General features: G+C 35.3%; 1 protein-coding gene across 2 annotated transcripts in view; it reads left to right on the top strand.

Moving 5' to 3' along the window:
• The window catches only part of LOC145683934 (rho GTPase-activating protein conundrum-like), a 426,775-nt gene that overhangs the window by 135,466 nt on the left and 267,106 nt on the right, over positions 1–24,203 (top strand). The window lies entirely within an intron of this gene.

The raw sequence follows: 24,203 nt of genomic DNA, 5'->3' as shown, positions 1-24,203 counted from the left end.
AGCATTTTAATAAATAGAGTAGCTGAACCTTGGTTGTCCATACAGCGCACCATTCTATTTTATAATACAGTGAAACCTCTGAATAACGGACACCAGTGTGTCGGGGCCGGTGGCAGGAGGCGATCAGAACTTTTGCGGCCACTGGTGAGGGAATCCCACCACAGGTCACGAACATAAAAAGAGATTATTAGCGACAATATCTCTACCAAAGGTAGCCGAAATCAAACTAACAGAATAATTAATAAAGGACCACGGAAGGTCTCAAGAATATCTCTGACTTAGAGGGTTGCCTGACATTAAAAATGTAATGGAGCTGAGCAGTCTGTGGGGCTTGGCAATTTATTAGTACTGTAAGGAGGAGGTCCGTCCTGTTCAAACAATGTCCGACTAACAAGGCTGTCGGCAAGGTGATTTGATAGGGAGAGAGAGAACAGGATGAGTGCCTATGTATGACAATAATTAATTACAAAATTCAAGCACGAGTTTACGAAATTATAAAGGAGCCTTGATCCGTGAATGTCCCGCAGGTAATTGCCAGCACTTTAGAGCAGTGGCGGCTCCAAAGGGGTCACTAGTTAACGTGAAGCCCACACAACAACGAGATTAATTGGCACACCAAAATAATAGACACTAGGACTCGTGCAAAGAAATAAATATTTGTAGCGGGACGACAACTTAATAATTAGGCACGTATTATACAACAATGAATTAAAATAAAGCTAATGCAATGTAAACAAGATTATTAACACACTTAATGGACCTCAAGTACATAAACTTCACAAGACAAGGTCAGGCTTGGCCATACTTAAATAATTCAGCCTAATAACAATTTAATCGATAAAACAGTAAAATGGAAGAGATAGTTATCGCTAACAACCTTAGTTGTAGAATCACTTTACACAAACACTGAAATCGGCTATTGGGTGCAAAGAAGTAGACGTGATTCTGAGTCGATGCGAGGAATCAAGATGCACAATTAAGATCACTAAAACAATTTAAATCACTCACCTCGCAATTGAACACCTACACAGATGAAAGAGTTCCAAGTGGCCTCTGGAGATATCGTCGAGTCCTGTATAAGTCCAGTTGAGCTTAGCGTGGTAACAAGATGTTCGCTGCGACCAAGAATTCCCAGAAGATGTCGGTATTGGTTCGAGCGGTAAAACCAACAAGATGCTTCCACTTCCTACGGAGAGTGAAGTTCTTTCTCCAATCGGAATTCTCACGGCGAATGCAGGAATAGTACTGGAGTCGCAGAACACACACAGAAGGGTGATGGTTCACTCAACTTCCCACTTCACAGAGGATAAAGAGTTCGGTCCTCAACAGGCGTGACTGGTGTAGTGGTTCACGTAGGAACCAGAGAACGAAAGAGATGTGATAATAATGACTTCGACGAACGGCTTCTTCGGAGGTTCTTTCTGAGAGAATATGAGTAGGTGAGGTCGTACTTTGAAAACTTTAGATGGGCGTTTTAAATGACTGGAACGCCGAGTTAGAAGTAGTATGAATTTTATTGTAAGTTGCTTTTGTACAGCGCAGAAGAGTTGATAAGCAATAAGATGTTATACATCAGATGTAATTTTAGATGACGCATCAGTCTAGTGGCGTATGCGTGAAACTTGAGAGGGGTCAGAATATGACCAATGATAAAAGAGAAATAAGGGCAGTTCAATGAAGAGATCGAATTACGACTGCCTGCATGTAGTAGTAGTAAACTTACTAGAAACAAAGTTCAGCACAGTAATGAAGTTCTTGCTGTATTGCACACACGAAATGAAAACAGAGATGGTCCTTGGTAGGAGAACGGAGATGACGGAGTTCTCCACTAACACAGTGTAATAACAAACTCTGATAATGCACTAAGTTCTTTTCTCTATGACTCTAACAAAGTCAGAGAAGAAACGCAAGTCCGGCGGGCGAAGGACAGAAGCCTGAGCCCGAAGAGTGGGCCGGAGCCCCCGGCGACGAGCACGAAGCTCGTGCCTCGTAGACACACAATGATTTCCCCCGAGAACAGCTTGTACAGCTATTTTGTATTCAGGGAGTTTATTCACACGTTACGTACGTGGGAGTATAGTAGGGTGGTATCTTTCCAAAAGGGCGGATACTCGTGTGCAATGAAATTAGTCTTTACGTTTAGATTGGGTATTGATAATCTAAACGACTATTTAGGGTGTTAACTAGAATAGTCACGCATGCGCGTTATTACAAACAGTATAAGGCTTTAGCGTCATCTAGTACATAGTATCCAAATTAAAAGTCAAAGGTTAATTTGATATTACAAAGAAAATCAGGCTTTATCCGGATTTTACAGGTTTCTTAATAGTTTCACAATGATACCAAAAATACAAGTGTTCCCAAGACACTTATTTTATACGGTGTCAAAATAGACATATTTAGTATTTTCGAAGTGTCAATTTCGGCGCCAAAATGTTAATTATACGTCTACCATGTTTTTGAGAACATCTGGGCTTAAACAGAGGACAATGAGAGTATTCAGAAAATAACATCAGACTCTCAGATAAGACACAAGGGTTAGATATTCCCTTGCACGTGCAGCGAATCGAAGGTTATAGGTTACCAATTCAGATCTGTTTCTCAAGATGCAAAGAGGGGAGAAAAAGATATGAGTTTCCTCTTACGAAACAACAGCTAACTTTAAGTATTCTTCTGGCTTAGTTATTCCACAGAAAGAACAAAATATAAAGAGAGAAATTTAACATTGACTAATACCCGCAATAATTACATGGCAATAAAGCAATTAAAAGGTTTTTAAAGAGTAATTATGAATTTAATAACAGTAAGAAAAGCAAAAATTTAGGTCGGCCCGAAGGCGCCTCAGGTCGGCCGCTACAGTCCTCCCGCGTAAAATAAAAAAAATAGACGAGGGAACTGAGGAATATTTTTTTTTGACTACTTGGGCTTAAATTTTTTTTAAAAAAAATTAAGTGGCAATATTGTTTTTAAACTTTAGAGTTGGCAACACTTTTTAATCTTTAGGATTGGCAACACTGCTTAATACTCATACATAGATATGTTCAATTAAAATTTCTTAGTCCTAGTTGGCAACACTTACTAATTCTTTAAGTAAAGTTCATAAAGGCAAAACATTTTTTTTTTATACCAGCGAATATTATTTTATACACAATTATAGCTAAATAATCGAAGTACTTAAATCCATAAAGTAAAAACCCATTGAAATAATTATATATTATTAGTTAACACCATAATTAAATAATGACACAGAAGTAGTGATATCAGTAGTACAGAAGTACTCGTTAAAATCCCAAAATAGCTTAAATATATATTTTTGTGTATATAAGAAGATATACGATTATCTAAAGGTCTAATACCTAGGTCATACCCAAACAATTAAAAAGTTAAAGAAATGTTTATATATATACACCTATAACTAGAATTAATTATGAGAACCCAAAATTATTATTAAACTACGTTAATAAACAAAGTTATCATTAGACTACCAGTTATTTAGATATAAAATCTCGATTGTGAGTGAATCACAAATTTAAGAAATTACTACATAGCTCTACCAATGGTTATATACGTATAATACAAAGAGTTCCCTAGTTGGTACGATTTGTTCCTACATATTTACAAAACCAAGCTTTGTCTATAAAAATATACAAAGACTAACAAGGCCAATACAACATGATTTCATATAACTACATTATACCTACTAAAACATTATAGCGAGGGATAACATAAATGACCTCAATTATGTACAGTACGCATGTAAAATATTTTTTTTACTCAGTTTTTTATAGTTATTATTATTATAATACGAGTTCCTATATATACAAAGGATATACCTATATGTAAAGGAGATGGATGACCCATACTAAATTAATATAATCAGATATTAAACCCATGGAACATGCAATTATGCTATACAAATCAATTATAACTACATATGGAGTATATATAGATAATAAAGGTTTACACGTATTTTTTTTTTACTAGTCTACAATCATTAACGATAGTTGTATTCTTGACCTCTCTAGACATTCAAGGAACTGCACATTTCCTAAACGAAATTTCTACTAGGTATATATATAGAATTACTAAATTTAACAAAAGATTTGAATGACTTCTATATTATTAAAGTACAAGAATCAACTACTTAAAATTCTAGGGATTATACACACTACATAGAATCGCAAGACTACCGTATACAGAGTATAACTACATTAGTTAATGAAGTATTTAATTCATGATTTTTATTATTATTATTATTATTATTATTATTATTATTACTATATGTAAATTTTTCTTTTTCTCTACGTTTTGTTTTTGGATACATTAATTAAAAATTTACACTTTATCACTTACTCCAAAATTGTCAAAACAAACCATTAGTTACACGATAAGAAAGGGAGCCAGTTTGTTTTTGTTTTTTTTTTTTTATTTTCTTTTAGTCTTTACCAAAATTGGGTTACTGGGACTCCCTGAGGTCGAAGGTTATCCACTACCGGAGGGTAGTTGGGAATTGACACTCAGATGTTTTCTCTTCTCTTTTTTTTTTTTTTTTTTTACTACACTCCACGCTGAGGTCAGGGTGGTGTGAAGAAAAGAAATTATACTACAGCCCTGTCTGGTAAGGGTCTGGTTTTTCTTTTAAACAGAGAACGGCCAAAAGAAGAATTTCTATGTTTTCATACAAGCTTTCGAATGAAATGAAGGCTGATTTCTTTTAGCGCGAAAGGGATAACTAGAACATATATATATATATATATATATATATATATATATATATTCTTTAAACACTTTATAACATTCATCCTTTAAACAATTAGAATTCAGTACGGGACAGCGTATGAATGTTTCAAAATGAATCCTTTTTAAATAGCATTTATATGGAACACGACTCAATACAGGGTGTTCATAAACTAAATGGCAATTTTATAGTTACGTCTAAAATACCTAAATTATAATATGGCGCAAACGACCAATATACAAGATCAATTATGGTCTAAACTTTCAACATTTTCATTTAACAATATGCCAATTAACGCGTGGTTCAATATTATTGTTTAGTGACTATTGTCACGCAGTTGAACAGACGCTTAACAAAAAATCAATCAAATAAATCATCTCAATTTATAAAATGAACTGCTACAATTAGTTAATCGATAAGAGAGGTAGAGTTACAATATAGAATTTTAAATCAACATATATTTAATTGTACTCTTCGCACAGAGGTACTTTACGTCATTTTATTAGCAAAGGAACCAATATAACTGAAGTACTGACGTTTAGAAATTAACAATGAATTTAAATATAACTTCAGGCAATTATCTTGTTGCCTTACTATGATAACAACTACCTTTTACAGTAAAATATTGATATCATTCAATTGGTAGGTCTTAATTTCAACCTGGATATTCACCAAAAATTCATATTAATTATAACATATAGTAGATATCAAAATACAGTTATCATAGGCATTATAACGCATAATATCTCAAATGCCATTATCATATTTATTATAATGTATATTCACGTTAGAATATTATTAGAATTACAGCTTAAAATGTCTATTCCTGGTAAATACAATAATCAATATATCCAAATGATAAAAATAGAATGTGCCACAACCTTATAGAAATACAATCGAACGGAAATAGACTATAATTACTTAAATACATTTAAGAACAATTAATACAATTCAACGAGAATTCCTTACAGGAGACATGATGTCGACTCTTAGATACAAATTAAGTTGGCACTCGGACGGCAGGAGGCAAGAGAGGTATAATAAGGATTACTTTTAGCCTATTATCTAATATTAACTCATATGACCCTGGGACTTACATTTACTTCGCATTTATTCATAATTTTAACTTTGAGGAATTTAACCGCGTATTTACATTTTAGAGACCTTTTGGGATATCTATACGCACAAAAGAACGATTTATCATTTCAAATAGGAGACAAGAAGGAGTTTATATGCAATTACAAAATGATCAATAATGCACTTATTTACTAAACAGGGCGGCTGTATTTGACATTTAGGCCCGATAAGAATTTTATTCTAGAAAATAACTCGATTCCTGGACTTGCAAAAGCATTTCTTTACTCATGATATTATAACAACACTAATTTACGCGGAAGCTAGAAAACATAACAATACTTGATACATTGGACAAGCGAATTTAATTCTCTCTTCGGACAACCTTAGATTTTCTTAAGGACTCGTGCTTGGACTCATTAGGGAGCAAGAGTGCTCAAAAGGATTAGGTCTACACAAACGCACCTTTGATTAGATTAGGCACTCGCGAGCAAGAACATTTATGACCATTTAAATACAACATTAGCTTCCATACATATCATTACCATCTCGAAAAGCACATAGTTAAAACTTTAACACCATAGGGTGTCTTTCGAACGAAACACTGGGCTTCCTTCCGAAAGAACCAAACATTCTCTGGTCGTTCGTTAGTAAACTGAACGATAATAAACAGCTGCGGGACCTAGGGGGTCCATAGCGACCTGGGATGTAATAGGAGGGTCCCGTACCTTTAAGGGGGTAAGCCTTCTCAAAGATCCGGCTTAACATCCTTACAATTACGCGGACGCACCATTATACAATAAGGTCGATATAACAGAGGATCAACATTAGAGATTGCGCGATTCTCAGCTAATACAAGCGATAGAAACAAGCGGCAATTCTCTGAAACGACCAATTTACGCTTTGGGGCTGATAATTGTAGTTAATTATCACGTTTGATGGAATTGGTACAATAAGATCGATTCAACGGAGTATAAACATCAGAGATTGCACGATTCTCAGCTAATACAAGCGATAGAAACAGGTGGCAATTCTCTGAACGACCAATGTACGCTTTGGGGCTGATAATTATAGTTAATTATCACGTTTGATGGAATTGGTACTCTTTTAGGAAAGGGAATTGACACATCCTAACCTAATCTGGACTCCATGAATTACTGCTGGAACAAGGGAGAGGTATGATCACTGTCTCAATATTTTCCGACAGGGTGTCTCCCAACGACACGTTCCAAAATTAGATAGCTCGCTAAAATTTATAAAATAATTACACAACTCGAGGCATTAGCGCTCGGCAAGGAATAGCAAAATTAATAACAATACTACAGAGCACGGTTTTACGTCCTGAACAAATGAAATTATTAACACAATGACTAAGGTCGAATTTATCGTGACCGGAAAGTAATAAATTCATAGATAATTCAACTTCTAACATAATGAATAAGAAAAGATTCATTGATTAATAATGTCTACTAATAAATTATTTAAACGTCTCCTTAATTAATAACAATAGCTAAGCACAAACGGAATTGTTAGGATTAGTCTTTCTACTACATTAAGTTCACGTATTTCTTCCTTATAAAAACAGCCTTACACTGGCAATTAAAATTTACAAGAGCTTTATTAAAATTACAAAACTTTGATGCCATGGACTTCAAAAAGCAATAACGCATATCCTAATAATTTACGCTCTTATCATTCAATCAAAATACAAGGGACTTCGCGGTCTTAGAATACAGGGTACTATACGTCAGGGGTGTCCCACATTAGTGTTGTCTTTATTCAAACACGACTTAAAATAATAAAATAACGAGTTAGGCTTAATATTACAACAACTTATTAAGAATGGTCTCTACTTAAAACAAATTACTAAACTGAATTTATTGCCCTTTTAAACTTTCAATCTTGGTATACTTAATTCTCTCATAATTAACAAAAAGCACGTCCATTCATAAACAATAAAATTAAATTGGCCTCCAAGAAAATTTAAAATAATTTGAAAACTTCAAAATCACAATAATGAATCTCATTATGAACTTTTACTGAGAAACGAAACATATTAAGGCTTTAGTTCGCATAGTTCGTGTAAGGAATCTCTTTAGCACCTAACATAATATTTAATTTACCACTAACGCTGAGAAGCCAGGCGGGGAAAGATCAAGGATTTACCCACAATCAAAGAACTAACAACGTGTGAGTATAAGGACTCACAGAATGAAAATTTCAAAATAAATTTCAAAATGTCAATGATGTTTGTTTTGACTGACTTGTTCATTAATTACACAAGCAGAATTTGAATACTTGGAGTTCCTACACCAGCCTTACGACTGATGATTCTTGAAATGAATCTCGCGAAAATCCATTGCAAGAATCGAACTCAGAATACGTTGAGAAGCTTTGAATACAGAACGGAATAGCTTTCATCTCGATAGGTGAAGAAGAAAGTATCCGTCCCGCATTTGGCGCCATAAACCTTCTCAAGGTATTGTGTTGATATTTTTCCCTACAGTTTCTTTTTTTTTAATACTAACGCATTACACAACCGAGGAACACTAACCAACACACTTCCTTTTTCTCGCTCTTTCTTTTTCTTTTTGTTTTGTTTTGCCCAGCTGGGGAAACTAACAGAGAACAGATGTTTTCTCTCTGTGTTGAAGAAAAAGGAACGAACTATTCTTTTGATATATGGACTGTTTCTTTTTCCTTCCCTCATTGACTTCTCTAGAACAAGCAAAATGATAGTTAAGCTTTCAGGGTAGAAGGGGGCATTTGCCCTACGCAACATATCAACACAAAATGTTTACTTTCAAGCAAATTAATAGGAAACCTGTCCTTTCAATTAACACAATTTAAACATTAAATTATACGAAACTCATTTAGAATATAACTGTGACCCTAAGCAAACTACTTAACACAAATGAAAGTAATAATATAAATAACTCCTGCTTTGTCATTTACAAAAGCAACATAGGATTCTATAATCAATATCAATTAACACATTATTAGATGACGAGCTAATGATCGAATTCCACTGCTGAACACCAAATTTATGTCGGGGCCGGTGGCAGGAGGCGATCAGAACTTTTGCGGCCACTGGTGAGGGAATCCCACCACAGGTCACGAACATAAAAAGAGATTATTAGCGACAATATCTCTACCAAAGGTAGCCGAAATCAAACTAACAGAATAATTAATAAAGGACCACGGAAGGTCTCAAGAATATCTCTGACTTAGAGGGTTGCCTGACATTAAAAATGTAATGGAGCTGAGCAGTCTGTGGGGCTTGGCAATTTATTAGTACTGTAAGGAGGAGGTCCGTCCTGTTCAAACAATGTCCGACTAACAAGGCTGTCGGCAAGGTGATTTGATAGGGAGAGAGAGAACAGGATGAGTGCCTATGTATGACAATAATTAATTACAAAATTCAAGCACGAGTTTACGAAATTATAAAGGAGCCTTGATCCGTGAATGTCCCGCAGGTAATTGCCAGCACTTTAGAGCAGTGGCGGCTCCAAAGGGGTCACTAGTTAACGTGAAGCCCACACAACAACGAGATTAATTGGCACACCAAAATAATAGACACTAGGACTCGTGCAAAGAAATAAATATTTGTAGCGGGACGACAACTTAATAATTAGGCACGTATTATACAACAATGAATTAAAATAAAGCTAATGCAATGTAAACAAGATTATTAACACACTTAATGGACCTCAAGTACATAAACTTCACAAGACAAGGTCAGGCTTGGCCATACTTAAATAATTCAGCCTAATAACAATTTAATCGATAAAACAGTAAAATGGAAGAGATAGTTATCGCTAACAACCTTAGTTGTAGAATCACTTTACACAAACACTGAAATCGGCTATTGGGTGCAAAGAAGTAGACGTGATTCTGAGTCGATGCGAGGAATCAAGATGCACAATTAAGATCACTAAAACAATTTAAATCACTCACCTCGCAATTGAACACCTACACAGATGAAAGAGTTCCAAGTGGCCTCTGGAGATATCGTCGAGTCCTGTATAAGTCCAGTTGAGCTTAGCGTGGTAACAAGATGTTCGCTGCGACCAAGAATTCCCAGAAGATGTCGGTATTGGTTCGAGCGGTAAAACCAACAAGATGCTTCCACTTCCTACGGAGAGTGAAGTTCTTTCTCCAATCGGAATTCTCACGGCGAATGCAGGAATAGTACTGGAGTCGCAGAACACACACAGAAGGGTGATGGTTCACTCAACTTCCCACTTCACAGAGGATAAAGAGTTCGGTCCTCAACAGGCGTGACTGGTGTAGTGGTTCACGTAGGAACCAGAGAACGAAAGAGATGTGATAATAATGACTTCGACGAACGGCTTCTTCGGAGGTTCTTTCTGAGAGAATATGAGTAGGTGAGGTCGTACTTTGAAAACTTTAGATGGGCGTTTTAAATGACTGGAACGCCGAGTTAGAAGTAGTATGAATTTTATTGTAAGTTGCTTTTGTACAGCGCAGAAGAGTTGATAAGCAATAAGATGTTATACATCAGATGTAATTTTAGATGACGCATCAGTCTAGTGGCGTATGCGTGAAACTTGAGAGGGGTCAGAATATGACCAATGATAAAAGAGAAATAAGGGCAGTTCAATGAAGAGATCGAATTACGACTGCCTGCATGTAGTAGTAGTAAACTTACTAGAAACAAAGTTCAGCACAGTAATGAAGTTCTTGCTGTATTGCACACACGAAATGAAAACAGAGATGGTCCTTGGTAGGAGAACGGAGATGACGGAGTTCTCCACTAACACAGTGTAATAACAAACTCTGATAATGCACTAAGTTCTTTTCTCTATGACTCTAACAAAGTCAGAGAAGAAACGCAAGTCCGGCGGGCGAAGGACAGAAGCCTGAGCCCGAAGAGTGGGCCGGAGCCCCCGGCGACGAGCACGAAGCTCGTGCCTCGTAGACACACAATGATTTCCCCCGAGAACAGCTTGTACAGCTATTTTGTATTCAGGGAGTTTATTCACACGTTACGTACGTGGGAGTATAGTAGGGTGGTATCTTTCCAAAAGGGCGGATACTCGTGTGCAATGAAATTAGTCTTTACGTTTAGATTGGGTATTGATAATCTAAACGACTATTTAGGGTGTTAACTAGAATAGTCACGCATGCGCGTTATTACAAACAGTATAAGGCTTTAGCGTCATCTAGTACATAGTATCCAAATTAAAAGTCAAAGGTTAATTTGATATTACAAAGAAAATCAGGCTTTATCCGGATTTTACAGGTTTCTTAATAGTTTCACAATGATACCAAAAATACAAGTGTTCCCAAGACACTTATTTTATACGGTGTCAAAATAGACATATTTAGTATTTTCGAAGTGTCAATTTCGGCGCCAAAATGTTAATTATACGTCTACCATGTTTTTGAGAACATCTGGGCTTAAACAGAGGACAATGAGAGTATTCAGAAAATAACATCAGACTCTCAGATAAGACACAAGGGTTAGATATTCCCTTGCACGTGCAGCGAATCGAAGGTTATAGGTTACCAATTCAGATCTGTTTCTCAAGATGCAAAGAGGGGAGAAAAAGATATGAGTTTCCTCTTACGAAACAACAGCTAACTTTAAGTATTCTTCTGGCTTAGTTATTCCACAGAAAGAACAAAATATAAAGAGAGAAATTTAACATTGACTAATACCCGCAATAATTACATGGCAATAAAGCAATTAAAAGGTTTTTAAAGAGTAATTATGAATTTAATAACAGTAAGAAAAGCAAAAATTTAGGTCGGCCCGAAGGCGCCTCAGGTCGGCCGCTACAAAAATATGACCAAAACTGTGAAACATATGACCTTAACTTTCCTACTCTACGTTCACAGAAATATATTAGGCGAAATCAGAAGGGATCACACATTTTTTCTAGCCCCAGGCCTCTAGATGGGTTAATCCAGGCCTAGTTACACCCTGTATAAAATAGAACGAAAAGTAATTTCTCCAGAAAAGGAGGAACCGATAATTTTCAGGAACACGGATAAACGGAAAACGGAAAATTATCCGAAACCTAAAACGGAAATAGAATTTTTTTTCAGAAAATGGAAACGAAAAACCGAAAAATACATTTTCTGGAAAACGATTTTTTTTTTCTTTTCGGAAAATAGCCATCCCTATTAAAAGTATGAACATCTCAGACTTACTGCAATTTCCCCCCTGTCCTGTATAAGTGAACAGCGGCGCAAATTTGTCTTCAAAATTGGGGGGGAGGAGTAAGACTATTAGATATATATTTAAAGCGATGTTCAAAACATTTATGGAGTTAAAAAATCAATGCTGTGGAAAATCAGGGGAGCAGAGTTATTCTGAGGAAACATCAACTTAATCTCACTTTCCTTTATGGCAATCGGACAAATATCATGACATTTCTTTTCCAAAAAACACATTTCAAATCGATTTATTGGGGGGACAGTACCCCAATACCAAGATTAAAGACGACATGTCCCCTTATATCCCCTGGGATTTGTGCCAGTGTAAATGAAGCCCCAGGTTAGAATATCATCTCCGTGAACAGATTAGATTTCTAAAATTCGATCCTCTACATCTTGGTCAAAATTGACGATGATCCTTCAAAGTTTTTTTTTTTTTTTTTTTTTTTTTTTTTTTTTTTTTTTTTTTACTCGAACGGACAAGATAAATTTTTACAACAGTTTTGGTAAACCAAATTCTTTTGAAAGGAAGAAAGGAAAGGAACTTCGAAATAATGCGAACATTAAATTTTAGTGCTGCATGGGAAAGTCTTGTGGTTGGGTAGACTGGAATAAGTGGCAATACTTGTTATAGTAATACGGTATTTCACGCAAAGAATATTCCCATAATATTTTCCGTCAACATAGGTATGTCATAGAAAAAAAAAAGAACTGACAAGCTCGTTAGCTATAAATTCACACACAAAATCTGAACTGACAACATCACACATACAGGAAGGAACATCACCAGAAACACTTGTACCGTTTGTTTGTTTGTTACATAATTTGAGTTACAGTAAATGATCAACAATTTTCTTCTTTTTTTCTTTTACCATACAAAGCCTGTTTGTCTTCCTGCTAATCAGGTTTCCTTTTGCTAGATCGCGACCATTCTTTCTTGTTTACTATATCAAAGTAATTTCTACAGGATACTAGCTCCCCTCGCGGCTAAGATGCTGCTGCTGCCACAGACTACATATCTATACTACAACAATGAGATGCTCGCTAACTAGGTGGCACTTGCACAGTTGCCAAGTCCAATCAGGTAGAGAACACGGTTTTGGGAGCCTCATTTGGTAATTATTTCCGGTAGAAAAGAAGGAATGGGAGAGAACTTGTAGCCTCAAAAATGATACGCTTGCCATCATTACATTAATGTGGTCGGATTTAGTTTTAAAATATAGGTAGAAAGTGTATATCGTATCAGGAAGCTTATTGTTCAGTAAAAACAATTGAATTCATTTTAACCCTTCTTCTTTAATATCTGGCGGTGTAGCCTTATATACATACAGGCCTGGACTGGGGAACCAAGTCATCTAGGCCAATGTTTCGCAATTAGTGGCTCGCTAATTACAAATAGTCCAGAGATTTGTCCATATTGTCTTCTTAGATTGGGCATTGGTCTAGAAAAGATAGGGAAAAAAAATGTAAAATATAAAATTCATCACACACTCTAACTGAGAATATCAAACAAGTATAAACTATCCTCTATAAAACAAAAGATCTCAGACTGTGAGTAAAGATAATATGCAAACTTCATGAACATTAAAAAGTCATGGGTTGCATAACATCCAAGCGAAAATATTTAAATATTCTTAATAAATCATTATTACAAATGCAAGACGGATGAGTCTGTGTTAGTCATACTAATTCCTAATAGTTCAGAATCAGGACAATAGTTGTCGCTAGCAGCGCTGCCTCCTACATGGCACTAAGAGATGTCAGTAGTGTGCAGACAATTTGAATACTAACCGTACTAGTATAAATATTACATTATACCTAGGTAAGCATTAATAAAGTAAAGATTATACTAGTAATTCAAATAGCTTGTAAAATATTTTTGATAGTTTTCAAAACTAGTGTGCATTTTCTATTAATAATACAGCTATATAACTTTAACGAAATTTTAAACCTATATAACGTTAAAGAAGTGTAAGGCTACTATTTTTAAAATATAAGTGTACTGGTATACTCCAGATATTAAAAACAAAATGCTTTCGAAGGGGCTGTAGGTCGAGAACGCACAAATAAAAGGGTGTGTGCGCGCTTGTATAAAAAATATGCCACGAGCGCACAAAATTCATTGCGGTGATACCACATTGTGTCAGAGAGTTGTTGGCACTGGTGACAGTTGACAGTTTTTCTCTTTTTTAATTTCAAAAGCACTATCAATCACTCTTTAACACAAAATATTGCATCATTTTAATAATATTTTAAATAATAATTATAAATTTAATAATAATAATAACACTTAAATATGTAGTATTAAGCCTATATCTTACATAAGCACATCATTATATTTACATAATAATTAATAAATCTTGATTTCGAAAGGTTTAACTATTAAGTTTAGGCATTCTCTAACATTTAAGGTAATAAATGTAGGTTTTGGTTCGAAGATAATGTTCGAGTGAATAGTTGTTTCAAAATAATTTTGAAAATTACTTTTTTTTTTTTTTGAAAAAGAGAGAGAGAGAGAAAAAAGATCTTTCCAAGGAATGAATTGATCCCGAGGCATACCTAACTTCAGTTCATCGGAAAAAATTATTCATTGGTTTCTTTGATTCCTTAATATTTTTGGATATCGGATCAGCATTAGCAATTAAAATTTCATACTTACAAATGAAATAGACAAATAGAAATATTATTTTTTTACACTTTTTTTTTTACATTTGTAATTACAGGATTTCATTGACGAACATTTTTTTCTCTTAATTATTGTCTATTTCGTTTGGAAAAATTGACATTATTTTTCTTGTCCTGTGTTCTGAATAAGTATCATTCCATCCCGTAGTTTAGCAACGTCCTCCGAAGTTGGGACACTAAGCAGAACCTCGGCATTGCTGGCATGAGAACTTGTGGGTATCGAAAATTTTAACAAACACGAGACATTCTCCAAGTAATATTGTTTCTCCCTTTTCTTCTTCTTCTTCTTTTTTAAAGGTTATTGTATCCCAGTAAACTTCTACAGAAATAATTTGGTATTACCCTATAAATGTATAAAGCAATTTTCATAACTTAAACTAGAAACACAATTTGCTGAGCAAAGCAACTTTTTTTTTTTAATAATAAATGTGTAACAGTTCGGAGGAAAGGTTGAGCACCACTGGCCACTAGCTAGCTACAGACTTAAACCCTACAATTGTGGCCGTGATATTAATCTGAGAAATGAATAATGAATATGAAAGAATGGGAAAATGACAGTATATTTTATATAATATCCAACATTCAGGGTAGAATAAAAAGAATATTTTTTTTCAATATTAATCATAGACAATATTAAAAACCGTAGAAAAATATTGACAATGAACTGTTTTCTTTCTTTCTTAACAATACATGTAGAATTAAACTTTCTTTAAGGTTGGATCCGTTCGCATAATCCTGTAATTCAGCTGTCCCGGAGGCGAAATAGTATAATGGGGAACGGAGGTACCGTCCTTTATAACCTTTATATTACATAAGAACGCAAAAACACGAAAATTCAAAACTTCTTCAGGTACAGGAGAGTTTTTAGAAGTGTGTGAAAAGTATCAAGTTCATCGAAAACGGAAATATCGTAAATGTAGCGTTATTACGATCAATAACATCGTTTTATCTTGTTACTATGGACCAGGGTTGGCTGGTTTAAACCAAGATGGTTTAAACCAGCTGTTTAAAAAAAATGGTTTAACCCCCCCCCCAAAAAAACAACGAAAAATGCTTTAAATCGTGTGAACTTTATGGTGACGCCCACATGTCAAACCATTCGCATTACGTTTATTTACTTTTCACCTTTTAATCAAGGGGTCCCTAGGGTTCAATTCTCGGTCGAACCACAACCCATCTTTCAAGTGTAAACCAACTAGCGATTCGAGGTGTCCCTTTAAGTGAAAGTCTCCTCCGTGATGACCTTGGTATTTAATAAGGATGTTACGCCTAAACATACAAAATGAAACCAAATTATATATTTCTACTTGAATGAATGCCTGTTGTTTTATAAAGAAGCCAAGCTTGCCTCTCATTGATAGAGATTGGCAAAATTTATCAACTGCCTACGTAGCTTCCAACATCAACTTGGATTTGACTTTAATTTTATTGAATGATATCTACATATCAAATTTGTAATTTAATACCTCAGTTTTAGCGTAGTGATTATGATACGTTGACCTTAAAATTTTACATACAAATACATTTAAAGTAATAACAGGATTTTTCCAATGGCTAAGGCGGGAGTTTCCCGATTTATATATAATTCTGTATAATGTTTTTACTTGTGTAACTGTTTATCTTTTTGTCCTTCTGAAATGACTCTTGACAATTATATTAACAAGTAGACCTATGTAAAGATCAGTACAACGTGTTTTTATCAGGAGTCCTTCGTGAGTGAGTCGGCAATCGCATTTGTGACGAATTAGTCCCGGTTTCGTGTCCAAATGGACAATTTCTCTTGGATGTAAGTCGAGAAGCGGTTTGGATTCCACTTTAAGCTTATGTGACCCCTACCAGCATAACCTTGTTGTTGCATAATAACACCAAGACGAAACAAACTAATTGCTGTTCATATCGTATATAAATACATAGAGTAAATTATTTAAACAAAAAAAAAGTGGTTTAAACAAAAAGAACGGCTTTAAACAAATTTTTTTTTTTTTTCAAAAAAAAAACATGGTTTTGCCAACCCTGTATTGACATGTTAACATCTACTTCCGATAAGTACTTATTTTTGCAAGCATCGCGTTTGAGATTGGGAATAGCCATTCCATTTAAGAAGCAAGATGTGCAGTACGTTCATAGTAGTAGAACATACTTAGATCATAATTTTGGTCACTCCGGTGCTTTATTGAGCTCCCTCGTGGCTAAGCGGTTAGCGTACGCGCCTTTGGCGTGGGAAATCCGGGTTCGATTCCCGGCGAGAGCTAATGTGGTTCGGATTCCACGTTAATCAGTAGGTCCACGTCTCATATAGCATCGCTGCTGAAAGGGACGCTAAACTAAAATCAACAACAACAACAATCCGGTGCTTTATTAACAGTGTTGAACACTGACAACGAGTAACATACTTCATTTATACTTTTTATTTGATATCTGCCAATGTCAATAATCAAAATTAGAGGATTGATGGGTTTTCTTCTATATTACAATATAAAATTGAAATTTTCATTTTAACGTCCCACAATTATGCACTTTGGGCTAAGGGAGACGAATGATCAAAACAAGTGAGTGATGATGGAAGAGATGGTCGAATGATAATGTGGGAGGCACGGGAGTACTCTGAGAAAATCTCACCATAAATTACTTGGTTAGGGATCGAACCAGGGACCGCACGCAGCAGAAGTAAGCACTGTACCACTGAGCTACTGTGCCTTTCTATATTACAGTTATATATACGTATAAAAATGTATGCCAGCATAACTCTGGAACTCCTGGAGAATTCTTAACCAAACTTGGTACACATTTGATTTGAAATGTGAAATAAATACCGGAGGGGTAAGATACCCTTAAAGTTGGGAAAGGATGACTGTTACGTTTAACAACCCTAACATATTATGCAACACTTCGCAATTTAAAATAATGTTGGTTGCCTACACAATAGGGATAACATTTTCAGTGAAAATGCAAATTCTACGGAAAGGGCTTCAAAAACTTTATATAAACCTCTCAGTTTTGTATTTTCATATATTTTGCATAAATATTAAGGTAACTGGCTATAATAACGCCACCATTCTTAGTTTTTCGAAGATTTCACATTTAATATTTGACGGAAAAAATAAATATTGCATTGTTTAGTAGCTTGGTGTTCACTGATTACGACATAGTGCTTCTCGGTGGGAGCTCATGTGGTTCGGATTCCACGTTAATCAGTAGGTCCACGTCTCATATAGCCTCGCTGCTGAACGGGACGTAAAACTCAAAGTCAACTCAACTTAACGACATAGTGCAAAGAACATGGAGAAATATATGTAGTACAAGTAATACAAAAAAAATGTCGCACAAAGCGAAATGGCGGTATTACATACACTGTGGATACAATAGCGCCAGGTTATCATTATTCATATTATCATGAAACTAATGAACTGAGATGCGTTGGAACAAGTACAGTTAGTTGCAACAAGAAGAGCGATGTCCAGTAAGAGGCAATATGGCATCACAAGTTTCGTGATACCTCCCCTTACCGGCCCCACATTGCAACCAATCAATAGGTTTACCAGTATCATCGTAATAGTACCCTTTGCAAGTAACGCAATAGTAGGAGCTATCTTTGCGATGACAGGTTTTCGAATTTTTATCTTCGCCATTCTTTTTATAAGTACCGCCTTTCTTTCGTTCACCCGGTTGTAAAATTTGACCCACTATCCTTCACGTTAGGATGTTCGTTAAACAGACTTCTAGTCACTACCACTGCTTTGATGTTTTTTGATCTATTCCTTCCAAGAAGAGATCTGTTAATTTTTGGAGTTGGAATAAGTTCAGTGAAATAGCTGTCACTGGAGGATGTAGAGTGAGAAGACTGAGACGGAGCATTAGCTACAGGATCAGGGATACATGCAAATGATGCTGACAGCTGGGGACTGTTGATGTCTTAGTGGATGGTTGTTATTATTGTTCAATGCAGTTCCAGTACAGCGTTGCCAGGTCTCCTGATATTCCAGGAGATTTCCTGCTTTTTCAAGTTATTTCCTGGTCTACTGATTTTTCTTTAAAAATGTTAAAAACTCCTGGTTTTGCGTATCATCTAAAAACACTTAGAAAATATAGTCTTCAGAAACCAAAAGGAGTTCTTATCTACAGATAAAATGTGCTTTGCAGCAAAAGTTTCCCTATTCATGGCATCAAGAAATCTTCCAAATTATGGACTGCAAGATTTTTAACTCAGGTGTCTTGAATTATATATTGAAGCAGTACATCAAATTCGAGAGAGATATGAGCTCCTCCGTGGCTAAGCACGTGTGGAAGGACCGGGTTCAATTCCCGGTGGGACCTTATGTGGTTCGGATTCCACGTTAATCAGTAGGTCTACGTTTCATATAGCCTCGCTGTTGAACGGGACGTTAAACTCAACTTAACTCAACTCGAGAGAGAGAGAGAGAGAGAGAGAGAGATACGCTTCATGATCCCGTCATGAAACATTTAGAGATGATTAGCCCATCAAACGAGATAGAGAAATCGGCACAATCAATTGCTCCTCTCGTAACTGACTTTCCTTATGATATAGAATAGAGTAAATTGCAACACGTAGACACAGAATGGCGGTTATTGCGAAACAGATTTGTAAACTGAAAATGATGTTTCTGTTCAAGATTTTTGGATGCTTGTCAGGAGTGTCATTTCAGATTTTGCTTAGGGTTATAGGACTCTTTGATATAAGTAAAATTTCGCACATTTCAATTATTCACTACTATTCTATTGATAAAATCAACATAAATATCCAACTCAAGGAGGGCAGTTGCCCCTCCCCGTCCTCACTAAATGACGCCTCTGATGCTTGTTAGCAAAAAAAAAAAAAAAAAAAAAAGTAGATAGCCTATCCAGTTAATATTTCCGAATTTATCCACATTTGTTTTGTCTTTGCTCTGTCTTCCTCAAGTGTCACTGTAGAGAAAAGTATTTTCAATCGTAAATTTGATGAAGGCGAAACAGATAGACTTGATACCCAAACTTTGCAAGGAGTGCTGCACACAAGAACGTTCACTTCTAACAGCTCATGCTAGGTTCCCCTGTGAATCGCTCTCTGACCAGCAGAGTCAATGTTGACATGTACGCAGATAAAGATGATTAGCCTTTTATTGGTAAGTATAATCATTGATGGGTTCACTGTTTGCCTTGTAAAAAAAATAATCATCCTAATTAACATCTTTAGATTTTAAGTTGCATCTCCTGGATTTTTCCTGGATTTTGGATAAGAATTTTCCTGATATTTGGAAAAATTGGTTGGCAACACTGTTCCAGTAGGAGCTTGAGTCGTTAACACTGAAAAGATTATACTTAGTGCAAAGGTTGTTTCTGGGAGTTCTAAAGAATTGAATGTGTATATGCCAGTAGCTTGAAAAGCAGGTATTGCATTCTGAGGTGTGGCAGCTTTAATCCAGACAATAACACCATTAGGTCTATATCCGTCACGTTCGGCGTTATTGCAGCCCACAACACAATGAACATGGTATCGTTAAACTGCTCTCTACTAACACATTGACTCATGTAAACATAGTCGATACACTCGTTATTGACCATTGTGTTTTATTTTTTTTTTTTTTTAAAGTTTAAATTCCTATACATTACTCGCCTGTAGTGATATTAATATAACGGACTTCAAAAACTTTATTTACGTTTTCTGTTTTCAATTTCTGGTCTGAATTCATAACAAAAACTGCACAACACACACGTTACTCCACGGGAAATCAACTCACGCGCGAAAACAACAGATGTGCCTCCTATGCATTGACACATTGCAGATTGCTGCCACGTGCTTAGTTTCTGTGCAGTAAACACTTGAAAAACAAAGGGCGTTATCCCTGGCGTTATTGTAGCCAGTTACCCTATTCTTTCTGTGTGAACAAAGGGCATTTCAAGTAGTAAATATAATAAATGATAAGTAGTATGGGTGATTGGGACAGATGGCGTAGTGAGAAAGATACAACACATTCCATACTACTGCAGATTCCAGTAAGTTTAACATTTTAGTCATGACTCAAATCTAGCCACCTAGAGTTGCCCACAAGACGAGATGAGACAAGGTTTTCGTGACGAGATACAAGACGAGAGAGAGGTCTTCTTTAAGGGGGTGTCTACCCATCATCAGAGGCTTCAGAATCTCCATAAGGTAACATGTAAAATTTAATTCGTAAATATCTTACAAAATACTGCATCTAGAAACTTGCAATTTTCTATACGAATGCCAAAGAGCAATACAAAGGTGATGGTTATCTCAATTTTAAACGTAATGACTTAGATTAATTGCAATAATTACTTCCGTAATGACGAAATCACTATTTTAGGTAAAGATTCAAAGACCACTTTCATACTTCATAAATTACTACGGGTGACATTCTTTGAAGAACACATGCTGGGGAAGGATGCATTGTGGCAATTTGAACAGCGAAACTCATGTCTATCCCTCCATTTTCATAATCATTTACGCCTTGAGCAATTTCCCTTACCACTCCCCGCCCCAGACGGCAACTACCTGAATTTGCCTTTTCAATGGAAACTGGAGTGACTCAAGTGTCAACAAAATGCTTGGTAGAACAAAGATAATGATCTTTGAAACCTCAGTATCGAACATATGTTTCCAATTGCTTTTCTACTTTTTTTTTTTTTTTCTTTTTTTTTTTTTTTTTTTTGAAACGGATGGATTCTTCTTCCAAGCAGTAGCTTTCACCTCTCTGCCACTCAAAACTATACAACGAAGAAAAGTCTAAATGTTTCTTATTTACCTATCTTTTGTTTTCTGCAAGGATAGGTTTCATTTCATTTTATATTATTTATCATAGAAAACAGACAGTGCGACGCTTCTGTGGTTAGAATGGATTAATTGTATGCAGGGGTGGCAAAAACCACGTTTTCCTTGTTTGGTTTTTGAATAACTAGAATTTGGTTTACCTACTCCTTTATACATTTACCATGCCCGTGTGTGCACGTGTGTGAAAAAAGAAAGAAAAAGTAAAAGAAAAAACTAAAGAACTGCTTGATGGATCATCACCAAATTTGGTCAAAATATAGTCAAGAGTAAGGAATTTTATTTGTCATTAAAACCACCTACCCAAACCGGAAGTGATTTAAATAAACCATTTCTGGTTTGACCTTTGATCACCATAGATCAGCCTTTCCCAACCTTTTTCAACTTGCGGCACACTACAATATATATATATATATATATATATATATATATATATATATATATATATATATATATATATATATATATATATATGATCTTTGCTAGATATATATGATTATATATATATATAATTACTATTATTATTTGTAAATATAAAATACCGTGGTATTTTAATGTGATTACTGATCTCCTTCTTACAGAGAAGAAAGCTCGAGCACTGATTTTCCCCCGTGGTAAATCATTATGCTTATTTTTCATTCTAATTTTAAAATAGAAAACAATTGCAATGAAATATCGGACTCGGGTTTTTAAAAATCCACTTTCTCTTTCGAAAACTGTATCTAACCTTTAACTAAAAGGGAAGGTCACTAAATAACGAACAAATAAACAAATCTCCTATACTTTAAAACCACAAATGTAGGTAATTTGTATGCATGTTTGCTTTGTTGAATTTATTGAATGATATGTTAAAATTTCAAGTTACGAAATAGTTTGCAACAATAAAGAAGGAATAATGGTCATGACAATGATAAATACGTTTTTCAACATTAAAAATGTACAGAAAAGTAACACAGTATGAAACTTAAAATTGTAGATTTATAGTAGAGGTTCATAGTAATGTGAAATACAAATATATATTTTCCCCTATGTCTTGCAATTTGGTTCCTATAGAATTAATAATTTGTTTCGATTTCCTCGCGGCACACCAGCGGCCATTTCGCGGCACACCAGTGTGCCGCGGCACACCGGTTGGGAAACGCTGCCATAGATCGAAAACGGCAATATCTGGTGAGATCCGGTTTTCTGCTTCGTAAGAATATATTTAATCTCTATTATTAACTCTACTACAACCTACAATGGTTTAAATCAACTATAATTTCTGCTTTCAATAAATATTGATCTATATATAGCAAAAACGGTAAAAAATAGATGAAAACGGTTTCTTTCAATCAAGCAGCTCTCAAGCGTCTCAGGTGTACCTTTCATCTCCTCTTGTGGTCTTCAATTGAAACCTCGGTTTCAATAGTGATCTCCATAGAACAGGAATGAAGCGGGTTTTTGCTTTCTATTCAGCTTTCTAAAAATAACTACTATATTCTGTCTTCCAAAAGATGTGGAAATCAACTAATTCCGATTTTAACTTTAATGGCTATAGAATAAAAACTGTAATAGATAAGAAGCGGTTTTCTGCAATCAATTAGGCGTAACAAGAATATATTTCGTCTCTAGTCTAATCTCTCTACTGAAACCGGAAGTGGTAGAAATCTACTACAATTTCCAGTTTCAATATTAATTGTGAAAATATCGTACCACAGACACCAAACTCCTTTGCGTGTTATACACTTGGCACTGCTACTTGTTTTTGAAGCATTTTCTTTATCTTTGGATAATCGTGGCCTCTATTTTTTAAACAATAAAATAAATCAAACTCGAGGTCATATGTAAACTAGTTTTACAAATGATTTATCAGTAGAGCACAAATTATTTACTAGTCTGACCATTCATTACTGTTCAAGATTGAATAAGCCAAATCGAGTAGCGTGTCTGAACAAAGGAGTGAGTTAGGGAAACTAATACATAAGATTATTTCCATGAATAAAACCTACTTTAGATTTGTAATAAGGGATAAGAAATCTTAAACATCTGAGAGGTTATTTGGTTCACACAGTTACAGTTAAGAAATTGATAAGAGAATAAGATAGATTGGGCTAGAGCCTAAGTTGGGATAAAGCGGGAAGTATAAAACACATTTTTGTAATGAAAGTCTTGATTCTGAGCGAAAACAGTTAGTTGACCTTTGACCTCGAGTTAGACCGGTTTGCGGTCACTTCTTAAGATTGAGACCGAGATCAGTCGAATTAGCACCCTCAAGTTGCAGTTATTCATTTTTTTTTTTAAGAAGGGGCCATGGCTACAAAACTTTTAATTTATTTAGATTGCATATGGATAGAAATAAGTTTTTTTTTGCCCGTTCTTATGTAACAGGGGGGTTATGAAGGACGGGACCTACAGTTTAAAGTGGGTTACAAATCATTACTCGGTTTGAATCGGAGAGAAATTGTCCTCTAGCTGGGCTCAAACCTGGGACCCCTGCCTATTACAAAAGTGACAGTTCTACAGACTCATCCACTGAAAACACCTGATAAAGATATATTGTACTGATCTTGCATGTACTGTACTTGTGAACATTTTAAGAATCACTTTACAAGAAGAGAAAAAAACCCTGCACAAATGAAATCAGTACAAAGTACAGAAGATATACTTTATTCCTCCAAGTTAGTTCACAGAGTCAAAAATTTAGCGACCTAATTTAATTTGCATATAAATATAAGAAGTGAATAAAGATATGAATCA

This window comes from Thermobia domestica, chromosome 4 (assembly GCF_964235325.1).
Source record: "Thermobia domestica chromosome 4, izTheDome1.hap1.1, whole genome shotgun sequence".
NCBI lineage: Eukaryota > Metazoa > Arthropoda > Insecta > Zygentoma > Lepismatidae > Thermobia > Thermobia domestica.
This window is presented reverse-complemented; position numbering and strand designations above follow the sequence as displayed.